The following is a 23,615-nucleotide window of genomic DNA, read 5'->3' as shown; positions in this document are numbered from 1 at the left end:
ATTCTTGATCTCAAGGTTATGAATTTGAGCCCTGCTTTGGGGTGTGGAGATGACTTAAAAATAAATAAAAATAAACTTAAAAAAAAAAAAGATGCACTCCACAGAGGGGCTGCGATGACTCCTACCGGTTTTATCACTGCTGTCTATGGGTCTGTCCAAGGCCTGCTCTCCCATCCCACCCACCACCACCAAAAACAGCAAATCTCATCTCCTTTGTCATTTTACTTCTGGCTGCTTTTGTCTCCTCTCACTAGCATCTTTTTTTTCTTTTTAAAAAAGATTTTCTTTTTAAGTCATCTCTATACCCAATGCGGGGTTCGAACTCATGACCCCAAGGTCAAGAGTCACAGGCTCTACCCACTGAGCCAGCCAGGCACCCCTCACTAGTGTCTGAAGCCTGTTTCTTACTGTCTCTTCCCAGTGTCTTTTAAAATACTCTGAACACCCCCATCACTCAATCTTGCTGCCATCTTGTTTCCGAGGGGGAAAGGGCTCATTCTGTCTACCCTTGATCTGGAACTTCCCCACGCAGACACCTGAAGTTTATCAAGAGTGGACAGTCAGACCCAAAGGCCTTTTCTCAGTGACTGTTCTTTATTTCCACTGAGCAACCATCTTTAATGCCCATTATCACTGGGGTATAAAGATGAGAAGTCACTATCTTTGACCTCAAGAGGTGGGGTGTAGGGGTAGGCGTGGCTAGTGGCTATTATATAAGTAAGTTCATACTATTGGTGAGATAAGAGCCATGATGTAAAGTGTGAACTATGTGGGTTCTTGACTTCAGCACCCAACCTTAGCACAGGGCCCTGAGCATAAATATTTTTTGAATGAATGAATGAATGAATAATTGAATGGGGGACCACCACAGGAAGATGAGGAAAGGCTTTACCCATGCGATGACCCTGTAGCAGAGTCCCAAAGGATGAGTGGAGTTTTCCAAGTGAGGTAGTCTATAGGTCAGTGTTCCAGATGGAATCAAAGGTATGGGAGCAAGAAATAGCATGGCACATTCCAGAACTGTCGATGATGTAACCGGTGGACACGCAAGGTGTAAAGGGGAATGGGAGGAGGAGAGCTGGGAGGTAGTTAGAAAGGAGGTGGATGTGCGAAGAGATGTCGAAAGCCCTCTTGGGCCTTTACGAAGAGTTAGAACATGGTCCCTGGGGAATGGGAAGCTGCTCCTGGGTTTTAGCGAAGGAATTGGGCAATCAAAGTTGCATTTCAGAAAGACAGTCTGGCAGCACCTGGAGCTACTAGGAGGGGATAAAACCGCTCGGGAGGAGTGTATGCGGGGGGGTAGAGGCCTGAGGACAGAATGCATGGCTGAATCAGCCTCGGGAAGAAGGGTCTGTAGTGCAGACTGACGGGGAGGCTGAGGAAAGCAGGGGTGCCTGCCACGAGTCCCAGGCTACCCAGAAGTCAAGTAGCGGGGATGGAAACCAAATGCTAGGCGTGGCAGTGAGCAGGGGTCATGGTGACCTATGCCAGAACCGTTTCAGTGGAGCACTGGGTGGGGAGAAGCAGAACCACAGCCATGGGCACTGCGAAAACATTCCCTCCTCCCTTGGTATTCGTGGCCATGCACTTGTGCTCACCTTCGTCCATCTCAGTAGAGATGCGAACTTAAAAACATGGAGCCATAGACATCAATTACGTTGCAGGCACACTGAATGTAAGTTTTCTTCTTTTTAAAAAAAACTTCTTATTTATAGGGCGCCTGGGCGGCTCAGTCGGTTAAGCATATGCCTTCAGCTCAGGTCATGATCTTGGGGTCCTGGGATTGAAGCCCCCCCAATTGGGCTCTCTGCTCAGCAGGGAGCCTGCTTCTCCCTCACCCTCTGCCTGCTGCTCTCTCTCTCTGTCAAATAAGTGAATAAAATCTTTATTTAAAAAAAAAAACCTCTTATTTACAAATATGTTCAAAGTTATACCAAGTACAGAGAATAGTACAGTGACACCCAGGTAACCACTTCCCACCCTCAACGGTGATCAACTAACTCCTGGTCAATATGGTTTCATCTCTCTACTCACACACACATTATTTTGAAGCAAATCCCAAATGTCACATCATTTCACTCATAAACATGTCAATATGTACCTCTGAAATATAAAGCCTTTTAAAAATCATCACGGTACAATTAATATACCTAAAATCAACAATACCTTAATGTCATCCGAGATGCAATGTGTTCAAAGTCTCTGATTGTTTCATTATTTTTATTTTTCCCAGTCTGTCTTAATAAGGATGCTAACAAGGCCCATATGTTGCATTTGATCCATCTGCCGCTTAAATTTCTTTTAAGTGTATAATTGTAGGCACTCCCCGCTGTATTTTCCTTTACATTTTACTCACTGAGGAGGAAACAGGACGGCTGCTATCTTGATAGCTCCCTGGTTCACAGGGTGTGCCCTCAAATCATATGCCCTTGTTCCCTTTTGCTTTCTTCTTAGTTGACTTTGTAGTGAAGTGTTACCTGTCCACAAAAAAGTACATGAACTAGAAGTGTGCGGCTTGGTGACATTTCATAAGTGAACACACCTGTGTAACCCCCACCCAGATCAGGAAACAGAACGTTACTGGACCCCCTCCTCATGCCCTCTCCCGGTCTCTGCGACCGCACAGAGGTGACCTGACTTACTTACACTGTAGATTCATTTTGCCTCAATGTAAGCAGCATCATACAACACGGTCTCTGTTGTGAGTGGCTTCTTTTGCCCAACATTATGTCCGTGTTGTTGCTTCTAGCAATGGGATTTTTTCATTTTCACTGCTGTATAATATTCCACTGAATATGAAGATGCCACAATTTGTGTATCCATTCTAGTGTTGATGGACATGAGGGCTATTTACAGCCTTAGGCTGTCCCAAATGGTGCCACCATGAACACTGGCATATGCACGTTTCTTTGAGTACACACTTGGGAATGAAGGTTACGTACGTCCGTGACGGCTTAGGTTTTTAACTTGGGCCCCATCGCATACCACGTGCGAGAGCCCATTAGTTCAGCTCTCTGGTCTCAGTGTTCTGATCTATAAAACGGGGGTAATGATACCAACGCTGTGACATTAACTGTGAGATTAAATACAAGAAAACACGGAAAGTTTTTAAAACAGTGCCTGGCTCTTGGTAAGGGTTATAATAAGTGTTAGCTCTCATGATTTCTACCTTTCTGGAGATAACTTCTCAATCTCCCTCATTCCGGCCTGCCACGAGTTCTGTTCTCCCACATGGAAGGTGACCTGGTCTGCTTCTCTCGCTCTCTCTGGCACTTATCTACTCTCATGACTTCTGCTATCTTGTGTGTGGGCACTGTTGCAAAGCGTTACACAAAACGTGTGACAGCCAAATTCTTTGTCTCCAAAGCGTGACCTTTTGCCTGCTCTCGAGTCCCATCTTCCTGGGCACAGTGCACTATTATTTGTCCTTTCCCTGCAGTAGATCTGCTACCGGGGTCTCCAGGGCTCTACCTCAGACCAGACCAGCCTCTTCCATAGTAGAATCACCTTGGCGTTCTCTCTGACCCTTCCCGCCCCCACCCAGGCACCCCAGATTTAACCTGCGGGGAGCTTCTGATGAGTCTGGCGGTGCCCCCAGCACTCCTCTCCTTTGTCCTCCCTCCGGCACGTTCAGACCTCTGTCACTTTACACCTGAGCCAGTGCAGCAGCCCCCACCTCTCCCACCTGGCGTCAGTCGCCCCTCCTTCCACATTCCCCTGCACCCTGCCTCCAGCCTGACTGAGGTACCGCCTCATGATAAATAAGCAACACAGAACGCCCGACTTCTGGAATGGTGACGTGAGTTGCTCCGTGAACCCTCTCCACGGGGAAACAATGGTAACGGGAAAAAATTCTTTAAACATTTGATTTATTTATTTGACAGAGAGAGATCACAAGTAGGCAGAGAGGTAGGTGGGCGGGGGGAGCAGGCTCCCCGCTGAGCAGAGAGCCCGATGCGGGGCTCGATCCCAGGACCCTGGGATCACGACCTAAGCGGAAGGCAGAGGCTTTAACCCACTGAGCCCCCCAGGCGCCCCGTAACCGGGGAAAATTTAAGAAAACAAAATAAAACCATAACAATTCACAGTCTCTGAAAACTGTCTAAAGAGCACACAGCAAATTAAGAACTTTTAGTCAGGAAAATTCACTAAATCTTGGTGAGAACAATGAGAGTGACATTTGAGCCTCAAACCTCTCTCCTTCCCTCTCTCCTGCCCAGTTCTAGATCTGCCTGATGGGAGCTCCACTCTGGGCAGGTGAAGCCAAGAACGCAGGGCTCCCTCCTCCCTCGGCGCACAAGCATGTCTCCCAGAGGGACAGGCTGCCAGCATTTCTCAGAGCTCTATTCCAAGCAAGATTGGCTAAGAGGACGGGTGCTCATTGCCTCTACCTGGCTCTCACTCCTAGGGCATAAGCTCTCTCTTGGGCAGCACAGGCTAAAAATACTGGGGCCTCCATCCCCTTTGGCCCAGCTGGCTCACAGGATAGAGATTCTAGTGGGGAGGGGAGGCAAGCAAACAAGAGTAGAGTCTGCTGCCCTCGTCCAGCAATCTGTTCATAAAGCAAAGTTGTCACTCTGAGAGAAGGCCATTGTCCCTGCCCACACTCCCCATGTTCTGGAGCAGTGGTTTTGCCTAGCAGGAGAAGCAGGCCATAGGAGCAGACAGCTCCAAAGCTCTCCCCAAGGAAACTGACTTTATGTGGAATACAGTTTAGGGAACTTCAAGCGTAGGGTACTTTCAAAAACAGTGGAAATGTTGTTGGTAAGGAGCCAAGAGGAGTCTGGGAGCTCTGCTTGGGCAAGCGGTTCAATTGCCGACTACCTAGATGTACACAGAGAGAACCAGGGAAAGAGACAGCTATGGAGAACCCTCTTGATTGCAATAAGCCTCAAAGACTACCCCTGGAAAGGGGCCCAGATTTAGTTGGACAAAACTGTAGATTGGTGTATGCCCCAGGACAATGTTAAACCCAGTAGAGTGACCAGCCAGCCGCTGGTGGAGGCTGACAGTCAGATGTGATACCACAAGAGGCAGAAGGCTGAACACAGAAATGCGGTAAAGAGACAAAGTCTTTTTGGGATCTTTTTTTTTTTTTTTAGATTTTATTTATTTATTTGAGAGAGAGAGGACAAGCAGGGGGAAAGTGGGAGAAGGAGACGGAGAAGGAGGCTCCCCACTGAGCTGGGACCCTGACACGGGGCTCTGAGTCCCAGGACCCTGAGATCATGACCTGAGCCAAAGTCGGACACTTAAGCAACTGAGCCATCCAGGTGCCCCAATAGACAAAGTCTTGTTAAGACCACTGTCACCCCAGAGAGACTGACCATATCCAGGGGGTACATATCCAAGGCTGTACGCCCTGAAGAGTGATGTCAGAGTGTGCACTATGAGGGAGTTGATTTCACGAGAACAGTCCAGCCAAGTCACTGAACAAGTAAACAAGCAAACAACAACAAGCCCCAGAGTGGGGAGGAGCCTATATCCAAAGTTACCTAAAATATCCAGTTTTCAAAGAAAACTGTGATACATGCCAGGACATAGAATGTATGACCTATATATAAGAAAAACATCAGGTATCAGAAACTGCCTTCAAGAGGGTTCAGATGTCAGACATAGCAGACAAAGACTTCAAAGCAATTGTCATAAATATGGTCAAAGAAATAGAGGAAACCATGTTTAAAGAAGTAAAGGACGGTCTGATGACAGTGTCTCATTAAGGAGAGAATCTCATTGGGGAGGGTGTGTGCTATGGTGAGTGCTGTGAATTGTGTAAGACTGATGAATCACAGACGTGTACCCCGAAGCAAATAATGCATTATATGTTTAAAAAGGGGGGGCATCTGGGTAGCTCAGTGGGCTAAAGCCTCTGCCTTCAGCTCAGGTCATGATCTTGGGGTCCGGGAATTGAGCCCCGCGCCGGGCTCCCCGCGGAGCAGAGAGCCTGCTTCCCCCCACCCCAGCCTGCCCCTCTGCCTACTTGTGACCTCTGCCTGTCAAATAAATAAATAAAATCTTACCAAAAAAAAAAAAAAGAGAGAGAGAGAGAGAGAGAGAAAATCTCAGTAAAGTGAAATTATAAAAGAACCAATGGAAATTCTGGAGTCAGAAAGTTCAAGAACTGAAATGAAAAATTCATTAGAGGAGCCAGAATAGGCAACACAACCTCGAAAAGGGAGAAAAAAGTTGGAGGACTCACAATTATCAATTTTTAAAAACTTACTGTAAAGACTACAGTAATCATGACGGTGTAATGAGAGACATATAGATCAGAGAACTAGAATTGAGAGCCCAGAAGGAAACCTGTACATCTCTGGCCAACTGATTTTTGACAAGTGTGACATTCAATGGGAAAAAAAGTATTTTTCAGTAAATGGGCAACTGGACATCACATGCACAAGAATGAATCTGGGCATCTTGCTTACAGGACACAAAAATTAACTCAAAATAGGTCATAGACCTAAACATAAGAGCGAACACTAGAAAACTCTTAGAAGAAAATACAGGAGTAAATCCCCATGGATCTTGGATTAGGAAAAGCCTTCTTCAATTTGATAACAGAAGCACAAACAGAGATAGGTAAGCTGGACTTCGTCAAAATGAAAAACTTCTGTGTTTCCAAGGATACCATTAATGTGAAAAGACACCTCACAGAATGGAAGCATGTATCTGATCATATATCTGATAAAGGACTTGTATCTACAATATATAAAGAATACTTACAGCTCAATTAAAAAGGAATAAAATATGAATACGTGCTACAATGTGAATGAACCTTGAAAACATTTTAAGGGAAAGAAATCAGTCATAAAAGACCACATTGAGTATGAAGCCATCTACATGACATGTCCAGAATAGGACAGCCTATCAAGACAGAAAGTAGATAGTGGGTTGTCTAGAGTGGGTGGGGGTTGCTTTTGGGGGAAATGGGGAGTGACTTCTAGTGGACAAGGGGATTCCTTTTGGGGGGATAAAAATGTTCTAAAATTGATTGTGGTATAGTTGCACACTCTAAATATATGAAAACCTGTTGAATTACACACATCAAATAGGAAAATCGTATTACATGTGAATTATATCCCAGTAAATCTGTTAAAAAACAATAAGGATAATATCAGTAGTTATCCCTCATAGAGCACAAACGATATACCGTGTAATGTAATTAAGCATTTCACACATATTATGTCATTTTCCAACATTATGAGATGGGCATTATTTTCTTTACACTACAAAGGAAGAAATTGAGACTCATAAAGTCTCAGTTCACTTCCCCTGAGAGAACACAGCCAATGAATATCTCAGGCTGGACTGAAATTCAGATCTTTCTGCTTCTAAAGCACATGTCCTTCAATTGCTTCTTTTTTTTTTTTTAAGATCTTATTTATTTATTTATTTGAGAGAGAGAGAGAGAGAGAGAGGGAAAATAAGGGAGAGAGACCATGAGAGGAGAGAGGTCAGCGGGAGAAGCAAACTCCCTGCTGAGCAGGTAGCCTGATGTGGGACTTGATCCCAGGACTCCAGGATCATGACCTGAGCTGAAGGCAGTTGCTTAACCAACTGAGCCACCCAGGCACCCCCCTTCAATTGCTTCTTACGGTTTAGAAGAAGATAAATCTAACTCCCTTCCATTTCATTCAACAAATGTTACTGACCATCTACTATGAGCTGGGACTCATGTTTTTGAAAGCAGGTTGAGATGTATCACAGGTGATCCCAAGAAAAAGCTTAACATTTCTTACTGTGGTAGAATATATCTTATATAAAGTTTACCCTCTCACCCACTTTTAAATGTACAGGCAGTGATATTAAGCACATTCACGTTGCTGTACAAGCATCACCACCCTCCAATGCCAGAACTTCTTCATCCTGCAAAACAGAAGCTCTGTACCCTTTAAATAACAATCCATTACCTCCTGTCCCCATCCCTGGTAGCCACTATTCTATTTTTTTTTAAAGATTTTATTTATTTACCTGACAGAGAGAGATCACAAGTAGGCAGAGAGGCAGGCAGAGTGAGAGGTGGGAAGCAGGCTCGCCGCTGAGCAGAGAGCCCAATGTGGGGCTCGATCCCGGGACCCTGGGATCATGACCTGAGCTGAAGGCAGAGGCTTTAATCCACTGAGCCACCCAGGCGCCCCTATTCTATTTTCTGTCCCCATGAATGTGACTCTCCTAGGTTCCTCCTATAAGTGGAATCATGCAACATTTGTCCTTTTATAACTGGCTCATTTCACTTAGCATAATGTCTTCAAGGTTCACTCCTGGTGGACCATGGGTCAGAATTTTCTTCCTTTTTATGGCTGGACAATTCCCTATTGTATGCCTGTGCTACGCTTTGTTTATCCATTCATCCATCAATGGACAGTTGGGTTGTTTCCTCCTTTTGGCTGTTGTGGATAATGCTGCCATGAGTGTGGGTATCCAAATATCTGTTTGAATCAAGTAGCATGGGGAAGAACATTTTTTAAAATTTAATAGTTGTGAAGTTACTTTCATGTAAAGTAAATAAAATCTAACCAGCACATCAAGCCTGTGAAATCACAGACATTATTGGTTAGGTGTGCAGGGTTTCTCAAGCTCAGCACGACTGACATTTGGGGCCAGATAATTCTGCGTTGTGGGGCTGTCCTGTTCAGCAACAGCCTTCACTGTCTTCAGTTGTGACAACCAAAAAGCATCTCCAGATATTGCCAATGTCCTGGGGTTGGGGGTGAACTTGCCCCCAGTTGAGAACCAGTGATTTAATATCAGACACAAGAAGGCTTTTAAAAAGTGGGCGAGGGACACCTGGGTGGCTCAGTCGTTAAGCATCTGCCTTTGGCTCAGGTCATGATCTCAGGGTCCTGGGATTGAGTCCTGCATTGGGCTCCTTGCTTGGCAGGGAGCCTGCTTCTACCCCTCCCTCTGCCTGCCACTCTTCCTGCTTATGCTCTCTCTCTGTGTCTGTCAAATAAATAAATAAAATCTTAAAAAAAATAAATAAAAAGTGGGTGAGTTTAATGAAACTATTAATAATAACCAGGTAATAAAGAGAGAGGTTCAAAATTAGGAAGACTATATACAGATGCCTGAAGCAGGCCATACACTGTGCCAGGATGTCCAACTACTCAGGCAGCTGAGATGAAGCCACGAACTCAGACGAAGACATTGACTGCCATCCGCCACCAGCCCTATTCACCTTTTCATCTTCTCTCCTGCTGATTCCCCACTTGGACTCTGCTCCAGACAAAACATCTTGCGTTTTTCCACTTAGAGGCTTCTGTTCCTGTTGTCCTCACCTCTCCCCACCCCAACTTCAAGGCCCAGTTCAAATCTCCAAGAATCTGAATCAGGAGAAATTGTTCCCTCCTCTGCTTAATGGTTCACAGTGTTGATTAGGTTCTGTTGCTTACTGCTTGGTCTTTTTCGTATCTCTTCACGACGTATTTGTCCTATATTGAGATGGGACTTTGGTTTATTGTTCTGTCTATCTCATTAGTACTGTGGGTCCTGTGCAGTAAAGATATTTGCTCTCTTGTTAATTAATTCTCGATATGGAAAAACAAAATAGGGATCTCTGGTAGGATGTAAACAGCTTTAAAATAGCTCAATGACATGAACGAGGCAGGAAAGGGTGTGCGATATACTTATTTAATGCACAAGTTTTATTGACTCCTTTTGAGTTGATAGCATGAGGAACTCAATTTTTATGACTGTAATTAAGGATGACGTCAAGAAGAGGAATGCATGGTGATTAAGAAGTCATCTTGAGCCAAACACCTGTCTGATACCCTGTATCTGATTATAAGGCTGGAACAGCTTTTCACCTGTGTGTGTGTGAGTGCATTTTATGAGCATTTTCAGTGCTGGGCCCTGTGTATGTAAGTACTGCCATATCATTTATCATCTAAACTGAGAACATTTGAAACGAAAGGGAAGCACTATTAAAAATTTTCCAGGGCAGTCAGCATAAACCAAGACTCTCCCCGGCGTAAAACAACCCTATGCATTTTTTTTTTTTAACAGAGAGCTTCCCATATAGGTTTAAGGAAGCAGCCTAAAACATAAACTAGCTATCCATCCTGTTTTAAACAGCCAGTGGGAAGCTTTTCCCAATAACAAACCAAGCCAAACCCTTGAATTTCATCATAGTTTGCCCTCACGAAACTATTGCATACTGGGACTTAGAACTTCTAAACAAATTTCATCTCTGTTATCAATGAGAAGCTAGCCAGGAAGTCTGGCCATGGACAACTCTGACTTCCCTTCCTAGACTTTACACAGGCAGCACTGGGTGGAAAAAGAAAGTAACAATCTTTGATTTCTGGTGCTCTCAGGCCGTCTGAGAAATTTCATGAGTATCCAGGCTGTGGTTTTTAGCACTGTTTTGTCAGCCACATCCTTCCCCACTTCCCTCTCACTGATTATAGTGATGAGGTCTAGTCTCAGAAAACTTAACTCCGTCCTGGGAACCCTCTTTTGGCAAGGATATTCTAAAGGAAAAGTTTCACCCGCTGGTAGATATTGCTAGTAAAAAATAATCCTGCCGGTCAGACACCGGGTGGCTCAGTCGGTTGAGTGTCTGACTCTTGGTTTTGGCTCAGGTCATGATCTCGGGGTCGTGGGATGGAGCCCCTCCTCTGCTCCACGCTCAGTGGGGAGTCTGCTTGAGAGTCTCTCTCTCCCTCTCCCCCCACTGACACGTGCACACTCACACGCACTCTTTCTCAAATAAATAACATTAAAAAAATAATAATAATCCTGGGCACCTGGGTGGTTCAGTTGGTTGGGCTTCTGACTCTTTGATTTCCGTTCAGGTCATGATCTCAGGGTTGTGAGATGAAGCCCCGCTTGGGGCTCTGTGCTCACCTCGGAGTCTGCTTGGGATTCTCTTGTTTTCCTTTTGTCCTTCTTCCAACTCATGGGCTCTCTCTCTCTGTAAAATAAATAAAATCTTAAAAAAAAAATCCTGCCTGTGTTGGGGGGATGGATAAATGGGAACTTTCTGTACTTTCTACCCAATTTTGCTGTGAATCTAAAACTATTTATCTATTTTCTTTTAGCTACTTAAATACTCTCTACACCCAATGTAGGACTCGAACTCACGACCCCGAGATCAAGTTGCATGCTCTTCCAACTGAGCCAACTGGGCGCCCTGAATCTAAAACTATTTTAAAAAAATAAAGTGTAGGAGCGCCTGGGTGGCTTAGTTGTTAAGCGTCTGCCTTCGGCTCAGGACATGATCCCAGGGTCCTGGGATCGAGCCCCTGCATTGGGCTCCCTGCTTAGCAGGAGGCCTGCTTCTCCCTCTCCCGCTCCCCTGCTTGTGTTCCCTCTCTCGCTATCTCTGTCAAATAAATAAGTAAAATCTTGAAAGAAAGAAAGAAAGAAAGGGAGGGAGGGAGGAAGAAAGTATATGAAAACAAATCCTGAATTCTGTGATCCCCACTTCTGAGTGATCCCCAATTCTGAGGGACTTTAAAAATGATCACCTTAGAGAAAGGTTCTTGAGTGAGCTCATTCTGTGCATCTTTTTTTGGGGGGGAGGGTGCGCATAGGGAGAACAGGGGAGAGGATTTTAAGCAGGCTCCATGCCCAGCCCAGAGCTGGACCTCATGACCTGAGATCATGACCTGAGCTGAAATCAGGAATCTGAAGCTTTACTGATTGAGCCACCCAGGCGACCCTGCTGTGCACCTTTTTGAGCCTTTGTGATGCAACTGTGTTTTAGAATTCCTTTCTGGAACTCTTGGCTGAAGCTGTGCCCCTGACATGGGAAAAAAAAAAAAAAAATTCATCCGGTAGAGCAATCTACTCTTAACAGCTGCTTTCTGTGGCTCTAAATCAAGCCCGAGAAATCTTCCCAGATCTCAGCAGCCACTTTAACGCCTTGGCGGACCCAACGAGACGTCTCCGTCTACATTAGCAAACACTAGCAGGAGCAGACCTGTGTTAGGCCAGTTTCCCCAGCACATGTGCAGACATGGTATGACCACCAAGCAGTACTATTTAAAGACAGGAGAACTGGGAAAATGGAGCAGAAACAAATGTGCCTTCATGCGCATGTGTGTGTGCCCGCGCACGCGTGCGTACACACACAGCTGGCCACAGATCTAAAGTTCTTTTCTGGTAGCCCAAGCTGTATTAATGCAAGAGTCAGAACCCTGGGGGTCCTACTGAGGTGCGACTTTTTTTTCTTTTGGTAAGGTGGCAACCTACTGAAAAATACAGCATTGGCGAAGGATTCTTTCTTCTCCTCCTGAACACCTTGGCTGTGGGTTCTCTCAAAGGCAGACCCAAAGGGTCTGGGGCTAAATTCTGGCCAAAGAGGCTATTTCTGTTCACACTCTAGGACTCCCACACCTTCAGAAGGGGGACTGGGCTTCAGGAGTCCCTGAAAGATTTTATGCGGTGGTTTCTGGCTCAGTGCTGATCAGCCTTCAAAGGATTACTTACTTGGGCACCCTCCGTGAAACTTCAGCCATTGGACACTTGGGAGGCTGAACAGGAGGAGGAAAGTTCCATTTTTCCCTGTCATAATCCTGAAATGGGCTGGAAAAAATTTAACACTGCTGCAAATACCACTTCCCTTCTCTCGCTAAACGCTCCTCCGGTCTCATCTCCTGCTCTCTATGCCCCAGCCCTCCGGTGCGGTGATAGGGTGGCCCTGTCCACCTTTAAAGCGGGTTGCATTTCAAGTCAGTCTACTGTTCTATTCTTGACAAAGCACATGCCAAAAGCAGTTTCAGGCTCAGAGAATTTTAGAACTGGGCCGAGTTCCATGGACCCATGGAGGTGAGTGGGTGGGGAACCAGTCTTGATTAAACCCCCGCCGAGTGCCAGGCACTGGTAGTCATTACCAGGTTTATTTAATCTCCTTGTCAACTACTATTGTTATTCCCGGTAGCCAAAGAAATCAGGGTGCATGCGGAAAGGTTAAGTGACTTCCTCGAGACCACGCAACCAGCAGGAGTCGACAGCAGGTCTGACTCTAAAGGCTACTTTCCCCCTGGCTGCCTCCCACTGCGCTAGGGTCATCCTGAGTGCTGGAAGGGCAGTGGGACAGCGACAGGTCCACACTGCGCCGGCATGTCCCCATCACCCTAACCCAGCTGGAAGGAGCCAGAGGCTCCTGTCTCCACATTCTTTCCTCTCCACGCGGCTCGGTGACTCACGAGCCTCCCTCCTCTGTCTCGGTTACGACCGGTGTGGTGCGCTCTATCCGGGGCTACAGGTGAGTTAGTGCGTCGGCCTGGAGCCGGCAGACTCCGCAGCTGAACTACCTAGTGGACCTCCCCCCACCCCCCCCCGTCTCAATTCACAAGACACCTGACCTTACCCAGCCCCCAAAACAAGCTCGCAGTCACAATTGCCTCCCTCTCCGCACCCCGCCCGGATCGACACCAAACACGACCCATCCTTTAGTCCTCCTCCTTTTTCCCCGCCCCCTCCGGGCCAGCCTTATCCAATAGCCATTCAGCCCACGGGCTAAAGACGTCAAAGGTAACCAACTGTGGAGGACTTCTTCCCCGAGGGTTCCGCCTCCATTCTGAGGAGCAGCTCCGCTGACCAATGGGCTGCCCGCTGGATGCAATGAACTCGCGGGGCTGGTAGAGCCGCGGCTGGGCCGTCCAATGAGCGGGTGGGTTCCGTGTCGGGGGCGTGGCAGAAGCCGTCGTCAGGGGCGTGGCGGCAGTTGCTTGGGCGGGGCCGGTAGCGGCGGGAGCTGCACTGGCCAGGGGTTCCGGCTGCATTTCCATGAGCGCCGCCGGCAGCCGCGGAGCTGCAGGAACCGGGCTGGGGGCAAGCTGGCCCGCGGTCAACCACGCGCAGGTAAAGCCACGGTCGAGCGAACTCCGCTAAGCCGGGATCGCGGACGGTATCCGTCGCGCCAAACCCCTGAGCCCCGAGGTCCCCGTCGTGGCTCGGCCCATCGCGCCGCTGCCTGCGCCTCTGATTCTCCGTGGCCTGTCACCTGGCGCCGCAGGGGTCCCGAGGGCCGGCACGCCCAGTGGCTGGGAGGGAGGCAGCCCGGACCGCAGCGGGTGGGATACGCCTTTCTGAAAGCCCTTTGTCCCCTCCTACCCCGGCTTCCGAGGATGGGGACCTCCCTGACTGCGGCCTCCCTGCCGGCCATCCCTCCATCGGTGCTCACTCTTGGGACCTCTGGGGTCTGGGGAGGAGGTCTGCCGACCCAGGCCTGGTGATGGAGGTCTGGGATCCGCAGCTGGAAGGAGAGGGCCCAGGGGCCTGATTACAGCTCCGGGCATCCCGGGGGCCTCTGCGTTTCAGGGTTCCAGGGGCGCACCAAGGACCGATGGGTTCAAGTTGTAAGGAGGCAGCTTTCGACCCAGTCGGAGGAGCGCTTACTGAGCTTGGCCCCACGCCAAGCACTGTTCTAGGCGCTTCGTGGGCTTTACCCACAGAGAGCTGTCCAGCAGTGCAAGCGGCTGCCTGTCCGGGGAGGCAGCCGGTGCCTCGACCTTGGAAGTGTCCAGGCAGAGGCCAGATGACAGCCACCTGTCAGGGATGCTTCCAAAAGACTCTCAAAGGTGGGCTCCGTGACCCACCTGTAAGGCCCTTCTCCATTCGCAAATGCACTCTGGGTGACCTTTAATGCCTAGCTTGAGAGGGCTATTTCTGGGGGTCTGTTAGTTGGGTACTAGGTGTTGAATTCACCATAATGCATTGTGGTCTTAACTCTGAAGAGTGGGTGTCAGCAAAGAGAATGGAGTATACCAAGAAGATAAGGTTTATTTAGCCATCATGAAACTCTGTAATTAGAACTACCTTGGACTGCATCAATCTCCCCCAATCTTAATCTCCCCCAATTCCTCTCTTTTGGTTGCCACCACCACCCCCCCAGTGGGTCAGTTTCACCTGCATTCCAGTAACCAGATCCAAGGGCAGGTTCCAAGAACAGGCTCAAGAGAGGGGCCTGGGAGACTGTAGGTTTGGCCCAGTTCATGTTGTCTGCTCCCAGAGCTTTTCCAGGGCCATTTCGTTACAACTGCATTAAGTCGAGTCCAAAGAAGAAACCATACAGTCCCCCTTTCATTACTCCCTGGCATTTGCCTGAATGGAGAGGACATAGTAATCTTCTGAAGGTCAGGAGGCAAAGAAAGAATGTAAACATAACTTGCTGCTTGTGTCAGGATGAATTAGACAGAAGCAGACCAGGTCATAGACTGTGGATGGTCAGCATGGACTTGGGGGTGTTTTAGAGCTGATGAACTCTTAGTTAAGAGCTTACCTAATCTGTCTTTTCAAGGCACAGGTGAGGAAACTAAGGCCCGCAGGGGTCCCAGGGCTGACTGGTCATCGCAGAGCCATGACTAAGGGATGATCTGTTGACCCTGGGTTTAGCCAGTGCATGACTTGTATCTTACTCGCTCTGTTGGTAGTTAGATTCTAGGGGAGTCCAGAGAGTTTAGGAGCACAGATTTTGGGGCGAGTGCCCAGATTGGAATCCTAGCCTTACTTCTTATAAGCTGTAACCTTGGGCAAGTTAGCTAACCTCTCCATTGCCTCTGTTTGCTCACCTGTCAAACAGGAATGATGATGGTACTGAGGTTGGAAGGTTGTTTTGAGGATTGCATGAGTTACTGTATCTGAAGCATTTAGAACAGTGCCCTGCGCATAGTAACCACTATCGATTTGCCAAATACGATGTTCTGTTGCCTTTTTATGCTCCCCACCCCATATCTTCCACGCAGTATTTTCTATCAGGAACTAATTTTTTTTTTCCTGTCTCCTGCCCCCAGTTCATTAAACATATTCCAGATTTCACTGTCGTATTAACGTTGTGGGGTTTTCTAAGTCACACTGCATTTTTTAAAAAGGTTTCTTTTATTGAATCATGCCATTCCTTTTCTCTGTTGTCCTCTCCTTGTAATCACACTGCTTTGAGACGACAAATCTCTTTTATTCTCTTTAAAAAGAGGGAAAGAAATCCTTCAAAGTGATAAAGTCCGTGATAATACCAGTCTTCCCAGCATCCTTCCAAATTCTCAGTTCCCTCTGTTTGGCTCTCTTGTCCACTTGTCCGTGTGATGCAGCTTGATTATAAATGGATGGACATTTTTAGATTAAGATTTCATGAGCCACTGTATTAAGTGCTTTTAGGAAGTTCAAGGATCCTGTGTCAAATGCATTTAAGCAAGTTACTTAGTCATTCGAGCAGGGGGAGGACCGGCAGCGCGGTGTTCCTGGCAGGCACACAAGTGTGTGATGATTTCTGCTGGTAATGTAGCTTCTTCACCGGTTTTCCTGTTCTCTTCTTGAACTTGAAATGAACGAGATGGCAAGTACAATGGAACAGCTTTTCCTTTCTCTGTAGTAGGAAAAGTTCCCTTTCTCTTCTTTCTTCCTTTCGGCTTCGTTTCCTTTATTGTCTTCACAGTTTGGATAAACACCTTCTCTCGGTTTGCCAGCCAGTTCCCTTTTAATTGGAAGATACCTGTCACCTGTGTTTGCCGGCAGGCATTCCGTCACCTTTGGTTTTTGCTTCTCGGTTTTTATGAGTTTTTTAGGATGAACCAAAGATGATCAGAGTCATGGATTGGCACCTTCTTGAGAATTGATTCTGAGTTTTGGGGTTTTGTTTCCGGCATTCTATAGAGCTCAGCCATCTTAGAATAATTGTTTTAGGTTCTTTGTGTGTTAATATGGGCCCCTTTCTCTCCACCTCACTTTCTTTTCCATAACATCCTAGGGAAAGGCTTCTCGTTTGCCATTATTCCTTCATTCTTCCATGTAAATCTTTCTCCTGGTCATCTCCAGCAAAGCCCGCATAGAGTCTAGTGGTTCCCCTGTGCCCAGAACACAAGATAATTTCTTTGGTCCTGTGAAAGACAGAGGTAGAGTCTGCCTTTTTTTTTTTTTTCTTTTCTTTTCTTAAATCCTGGTTCTTTGAGAAACTCTAGCCGGAAGACTTCCAAAGTAATAGAATTTTTGTGGCAGAATTTCAGCTAGATCTTCTACTAACAGTAGCCTGGTATTTATTGCAATGTGGGTTTTGGGTACTCCTTGACCAATTTGAGCATGTGGCTGACTCGACCATGAGGTGTGGAAGCCTTCCTGCTCCCTTTTGGACTAAACTGTCCCCAGGAACAGAGCCCTAGGGGTTCGGTCTGCCTCTGGATGTGGTCTGGCTTGAGAATTTTATATAGCAGCTTTCTACGTTCTAACCTCTTTGGCCATGCATGGACACTTTTAACCCCTGTGCTGCTGTTTTTGTGTTGACACTGTGTGCATGCTGACATCATCTCCCCGCAGGATCGTTTTTCACATCTGCATATTTATTTTTGTTGTCTTGGTTCCAGGGCATCATGTTTTTTGGATTAAACGTTTTCATTTTATAAAATGGCTGGCGTGGCCCGATGGTCAGTCCTGTTGTTATCCGTGAAGCTTGGGCACTAGACCCCGTTGCAAGGCCCCCTTGCCCAATCTTGTGTGATTGTGAAGTAGCAAACAGGTGAAGAGCTTACTAGAGAACTGGAACATCGATACCCTTGGATTTGCTGTGTTTCTGATTTTTCTTTTGTTGCTTTTAAGCAGAGGTTCATTAAGTTCAACAAATGGAGCATCTGGTGTGTGCCCGGAAACCAGCTGTGTGTTCCGTTTCTGCATAAGGACTGTTTTGTTTTTCCTTTACATTGAACACATTTTTTAATGTTTTTCATTCGAATTTTTAAAAATGAGTAATGCGTTTATACGATGAGTGAAAATAGTCAAAAGGCACCAAAGGCGAGCCAGCAAACACATCTCCGTCCAGCCCTGAATCCTGCTGCCTACTTCTGTTCCGTAAGAGGCAACCAGTAATTCTTTTTTTTTTTTTTAAAGATTTTATTTATTTATTTGACAGACAGAGATCACAAGCAGGCAGAGAATCAGGCAGAGAGAGAGAGGAAGGGAAGCAGGCTCCCCGCTGAGCAGAGAGCTCGATGCGGGGCTCGATCCCAGGACCCTGGGATCATGACCTGAGCTGAAGGCAGAGGCTTTAACCCACGGAGCCACCCAAGACGCCCCACGCAACCAGTAATTCTGATTTCTTCATCCTCCAGGGGTGTTCCACGCGTCCATTAGCAAGTTCATCACCATTATCCCCTTTGTGGTAGCATACTGTACATGCTATTTGGAACCTTGCTTTTTCTTTTCACTTAGTATTTCTTGGCAGTACGGAAAGAGAGCTCTCCGTTGTCGTTTTTTATGAAGGTGGACTATTTTAGATGTCTCCTTCCTGTTTCTAAGGATGCTAAGAGCCAGTCTTAACTCAGGCAGCAGCCTCGCGTGGAGATCCTAAAGCATCTTGTGGATATTTAGGGGCAAACTATGTTTCTTCTCTACATCCCATCGCTCTAAGCCTAAGAGGAGGCCAGGTGAGGTAGAGTGCTTCCCTTAAAGGTCATCCTGGGGAGGGAGAGTGGAAGCATTGGAGGGTGAGGAGCAGTGGGCCTTGGGCCCTTCCCCTTCCCCTCTGCTCAGAATGTGCTGGAATTTCCAGGGAAAGCTTGCTGTGTTTTCTCTGGTCTCCGGAGAAGGCTCCTGGCCTTCCTGATACACATTTCAGCACGTCTGTCACATCCAGCCCTGGCTCCTCACCGTGGCTCTGGCTCCCTTGTTCCTGGCCCCAGAGCATCAGGAAGGAACCCTGCCCCTCACCGCTGGCCTGGCCTTCCCTTTGGGGTAGCTTTGATCAGTGCCCCACCCTTTTTCTCTAGGAAAAACGAGCTCTCCCACCTGTGCCTTCGGGGAGCATCCTTCCCGAACCAACATTCGGGAATGTCATTTTGGTTGTTCATAGGAATGTTTCCCAGATTCTCTAAACCACTTTACCATTTCCAAGGTCTGAACCTGATAGGACCTGGCCAAGCTTTCTCCGATGGTGACTTGAAGAAGAGAGTTCCGGGTTCTTCATATGTGAATTTTCTATAGCTGCACTCGTGTGTTCCATAACTGCACGGAATTAAGCATGGTCTTGTGGTCTTCTGTGACTTCCCGATCTTGCCTGTTGTTCTGTTTCCCTCTTTTCTTCAAATGTGCCTTAATCTTCATCGTGCTTTCATTTACCTCCGAGTCTAATTTGAAATCACCTTGAAGTTGAACTGAGCAGCCAAGGTCTTCGTCAGCCAGTCTAATCTGGAGTCATTGCTTTCCGGTCTTTGCTCAGTGCTGGGCGTCCACGAGATCAACCAGTTGTACCATAGATACTGTGCTTTGTGATAGGAGAGGGAGGTGGCCTTATCAGTTATGCCTTCTCCAGGCTCCCGGGGGGTAAAAGAGAGAGAAGTTTTGAAAATCGCCCCATTTGTGCACTATCAGTCCAAACATGTATTCGTATACTGTTCCCTTAGTCATGTCAGAGCATAAAAAACAAAGCAGGAAGTCCAACGTAGGATTGCCAAATTTTCATCTTTTCAGAGATAGAAATAAAAAAGCCTTGTCATCTCCATGTTGCCATCTTTTTATTTATTTGTTTGTTTATTGTTATAAGATTTTATTTATTTTAGAGAGAGAGAGAATATGAGGAGGAGCAGAGAGAGAGGGACAAGCAGACTCCGCGCTCAGTGCGGAGCCCAGCACGTGGCTGGATCTCGTGACCCTGAGATCATGACCTGAGCTGAAATCAAGTCAGGTGTTTAACCGACTGAGCCACCCAGGGGCCCCTTGTTTGTTTATTTTTAAGTAAGCCCTGCGCCCAACGTGGAGCTCGAACTCACGACCTCGAGTTGAAGAGTCACATGCTCCACGGACTGAACCAGCCAGCTGCCCCTGTTGTTAAAAGAAATTTTAACACCAAAAAAAGGGGAAGGTCCGTGTCCCAGAATAAAGAGCCACCTTTTAAACAAAACAGATTTAGACCGATCAAAAGGTTGAGCTGGTGGAGATGGAATCATGGCATTGGGGGGGGGGGGCGGTGCTGAAGAAGAGGGTTCTGTTCAAGGACGTTTCTACTTTTTCGGTTTCCTTAAGCAGTGCTGGCTGCCCCCTTGCTGGGACACACCAGGCCATTCAGGCAGTCCAGCTGGCCTATTTGCGGCATGGTTTGGTGTGGGTTTGTGCCCGGTGTTTCAGGCAGTGTGGACTACCCCGTGTTGATCTTGATCTGCAGTTGGAGCACCTTAGGGCAACTTGAGCCAATGCACTGTGGGGTCTGGATTTGTTCGTGTCTAAGGTGCCATGTTAGGGTTCCTAAGAACAAGGAGAGGGGGAGGCTGGGATGGGACCCCCATCACTCATTGGAATTGAGACCCTCCAGTGTATTTATACACCGGTCTTTTGAAGCATATTCTTAAACTTATTAAATTCTCAATTTACTACGTCAGGTGGTGGCTCGTGTTGTTTCTGAGATAGATTGTGACTTCTCTTCCGTGTCCCCATGGCACTCTCTGCTCTGCTCTACCGCACCATTCCATCCCAAGTCAAGGATATTTCCCAGAGATCTCCTTAAATTAAGAACATTCGGACTTTTCAGTTTCATGTCAACACTAATTGGGAATATTTCAAAAGTCTGTCCCAGATCATTGGGATAACCTCATTATGCTGGGTCCAACCACATGGCCTCCGTGCCCCCCATTTGTGTGGGAATTTCTCGTGAGTTGGAGCCAGGTCAACTGCTACAGAGAAGAGGACAGAAGGACTTAGTGTGGGGAAGGGGAGTAGCTGAATCCGGGGCAGCCAGGGGATAGCACAGAGTCCTGTGCCAGCAGAGGCCGCAGCAACACTCCCAGCAGACAGGAGGGGACCTGGGATCACAGCTGTTACACTGTGCCTGGTGCCCAGTGGCAGGACCCGCCCAGGACAGGACAGGAGCACAGCGCTCTGGTCGTGGATTTCAGGTCTGAAAAGTGGCACCAGGGTCCCCTGGCTGGCTCAGTTAGAAGAGCTTGCGCTTCTCGCTCTAAAGAGTCGTGAATTGGTGCCCCACGTGGGGTGTAGGGATCACTTAAAAATAATAAAACTTAAAAAGCTTTTTAAAAACATGGCATCAGGGGCGCCTGGGTGGCTCAGTGGGTTAAAGCCTCTGCCTTCGGCTCAGGTCACGATCCCGGGGTCCTGGGATCGAGCCCCGCATCGGGCTCTCTGCTCGGCAGGGAGCCTGCTTCCCCCTCTCTCTCTGCCTGCCTCTCTGCCTACTTGTAATCTCTGTCTGACTTGTGATCTCTGTCTGTGAAATAAATAAATAAAATCTTAAAAAACAAAAAAAACATGGCATCAGCCTCATATTAATGTAGTTAATCTCACCTTTACTGTTTGAATAATATTGTTTGTACCTTTGTCTTGGTCCCCACCATTGTGAAAGCGCGGAAAGAAGCTTATGCCAAGTTTTATGTTTATACATTTTAAGAAATAATGTGATCAATAATAATTGAATAGAAGTAACTCAGTTTAAATTTAAGAATTGCATAAAAAGCCCTCAGGGGATCTGGCGGGACTGGTTTTTTTTTTCCACCTCAGAGGGGGCCATCTAGCACCTGAGCTTTAAAAAACCCCAACGCAGGGACACCTGGGTGGCTCAGTGGGTTAAAGCCTCTGCCTTCGGCTCAGGTGATGATCCCAGGGTCCTGGGATCGAGCCCCACATCATCGGGCTCTCTGCTCAGCGGGGAGCCTGCTTCCCCCTCTCTCTCTGCCTACTTGTGATCTCTGTCTGTCAAATAAATAAATAAAATCTTTAAACAAACAAACAAAAAAACAGCATAGGAGCCCTAAGCTCTGTGGAGCAGACTGAGGTTTCCAGACGGATCTCTATCACGTGCAGCTCCTTGCTGTGTGCTGAGCACTTTGGAGATGGACTTGAAATGAGGAGTTAGTTTGCATCATTGGTGTCCTGCCTTAGTAAGGGCCTCTTTGTACATGCAGCTGACACTGTGTCTACACCAATAGAAGGGGAGTCCTCCAAAAGTAATTTCTTTGGTTCTTTTTGCTTGTTTAATTTTGGAGTTAAATTTGGAGTTCACTTTCTATTGAGATTTGCGTGACCTGCACTCTGTCATGGGAGCAGGCTGTGACTGCTATGTGTGACTGTTATTCACCCTCGTCGTCCCAAGGACAATGGAGTCTTGACCATCACTGGGCGTGCACCTGAACCTCAGTGACTATGGGAGACTATTTGTACTGTAGCTAAGTAACCATGCATGCATTCATTCATTAGCTTTTGTTATGGGAATCTGAAAGAGACACAGAAATAGAATCATATAGTGAACCACCTTTGGGGGGGGGTTAATTAAAAAGGATCCCTTTATTAAACGTGATTATAATAATATTATCACACTTTAAAAAGTAACAGCAATTCTTTACTATCAACTATTTGATACATCTATTTGAACAGATAGTCCAAATTTCGATTGTTGTGTTTTTTTTTAATTTTTAATTTTTTAAAAATGATGTTATTTATTTGAGAGAGAGAGGGAGAGAGCACAAGCAGGGGGAAGCGGGAGAGGGAGAAGCAGGCTCCCTGCTGAGCAAGGAGCCCAATGCGGGGCTTGATCCCAGGACCCTGAGATCATGACCTGAGCTGAAGGCAGACGCTTAACTGACTGAGCCACCTAAGTGACCCCCAATTTCTGATTGTTTTAAAGATGTCAGAAATGCTTTTTTCTTTTTTTAAAGGTTATATTATTAGTATCTTTATTATTGAGAGAGAGACTATGAGCAGGGAGGTGGGGCAGACGGAGAGGGAAAGAGAGAATCCCAAGCAGTCTCCACACCGAGCGGGGAGCCCGATGCGGGTCTCAGTCTCATGACCCTGAGATCATGACTTGAGCTCAAATCAAGAGTCAGGTGCTCAACCGACTTTGGCATGCGGGTCTTTCTCTTTTATATAATGGGCAACATTTTGTGCATGCTGTCTCCACGCTTGCTTTTGTACACTAGCTGTGGAACGATGTGTTTTAGCAAATTTCCGCACACGTCGTTCTTCCTCCTGTGAACCTCCTCAGGTATCTGATTGTAACATTATTCTCTCTCCAAATTGAGGGAAACACAGTATTCCTAGGAGCATGTGACCTAACTGGAGGCTTTCGTTGGTTCAGCAAGCGTTTATGGAGCCCTCTCTTTGCTGGGCCTCTGCTGTCCGGCCCTTCGTGGGGCCTGCACGCCCTCTCTCCCGCCATCAGCCCGTGCTTGGCCCCAAGGCCACTGTCCATTAATGCCTGCGGATCTTCCCGCTGCTCCCAGCTAGCTCCCCGTGTGGCGCCGACTGTGTTCCCACCATGGACTTGAGCTTCTAGGCTTCCAGAAACCTTGGCTGCGCTGCTCGTCTCTATTCAGATCATGTAAATAAAGCGGCCACGCTCTCCTTTCGATGATATTGAAAAGTGTGTCCATCTAAATGATAAGACGATGGGGAAATGCCAAGTAGCTTATAGGTGAGGATGTTTTTCCCAATTTGGAAAACGCAGCCCCTTACTCGGGTCTGTCATTAATATCATGCATCAGTCTATTTATCGACTTGACATAGAAAGTCGGATGTTGCCAGAGAAGTCTTATCTTTGCCACCAAAGAGCTTCTAAGGGGAATGCAGATTTTTTTTTAAGGCCCTCCGGTTGGGAGAGGCCTCAGAGAGCATCCACTGAGGGAGCTCTAGAAGTCGGGATCCCTCCAGCTCCGCAAAGGGCTTCTGAGATGGATGGA

The 23,615-nt window shown here is 47.1% G+C and overlaps 1 protein-coding gene across 1 annotated transcript in view; it reads left to right on the top strand.

Annotated features, from left to right (window-relative positions):
• Positions 1–13,680: 13,680 nt before the first annotated feature.
• The window catches only part of ABHD2 (abhydrolase domain containing 2, acylglycerol lipase), a 94,051-nt gene continuing 84,116 nt past the window's right edge, over positions 13,681–23,615 (top strand). Inside the window, exon 1 of the mRNA XM_080809518.1 lies at positions 13,681–13,812. The gene's annotated coding sequence lies outside the window, so the exon portion shown is untranslated. The remainder of the gene's footprint in view (positions 13,813–23,615) is intronic.

Source organism: Martes martes (assembly GCF_963455335.1).
Source record: "Martes martes genome assembly, chromosome: 7".
Lineage (NCBI taxonomy): Eukaryota > Metazoa > Chordata > Mammalia > Carnivora > Mustelidae > Martes > Martes martes.
Note: the sequence above shows the minus strand (reverse complement) of the source record. Positions and strands in the feature narration are given on the sequence as shown.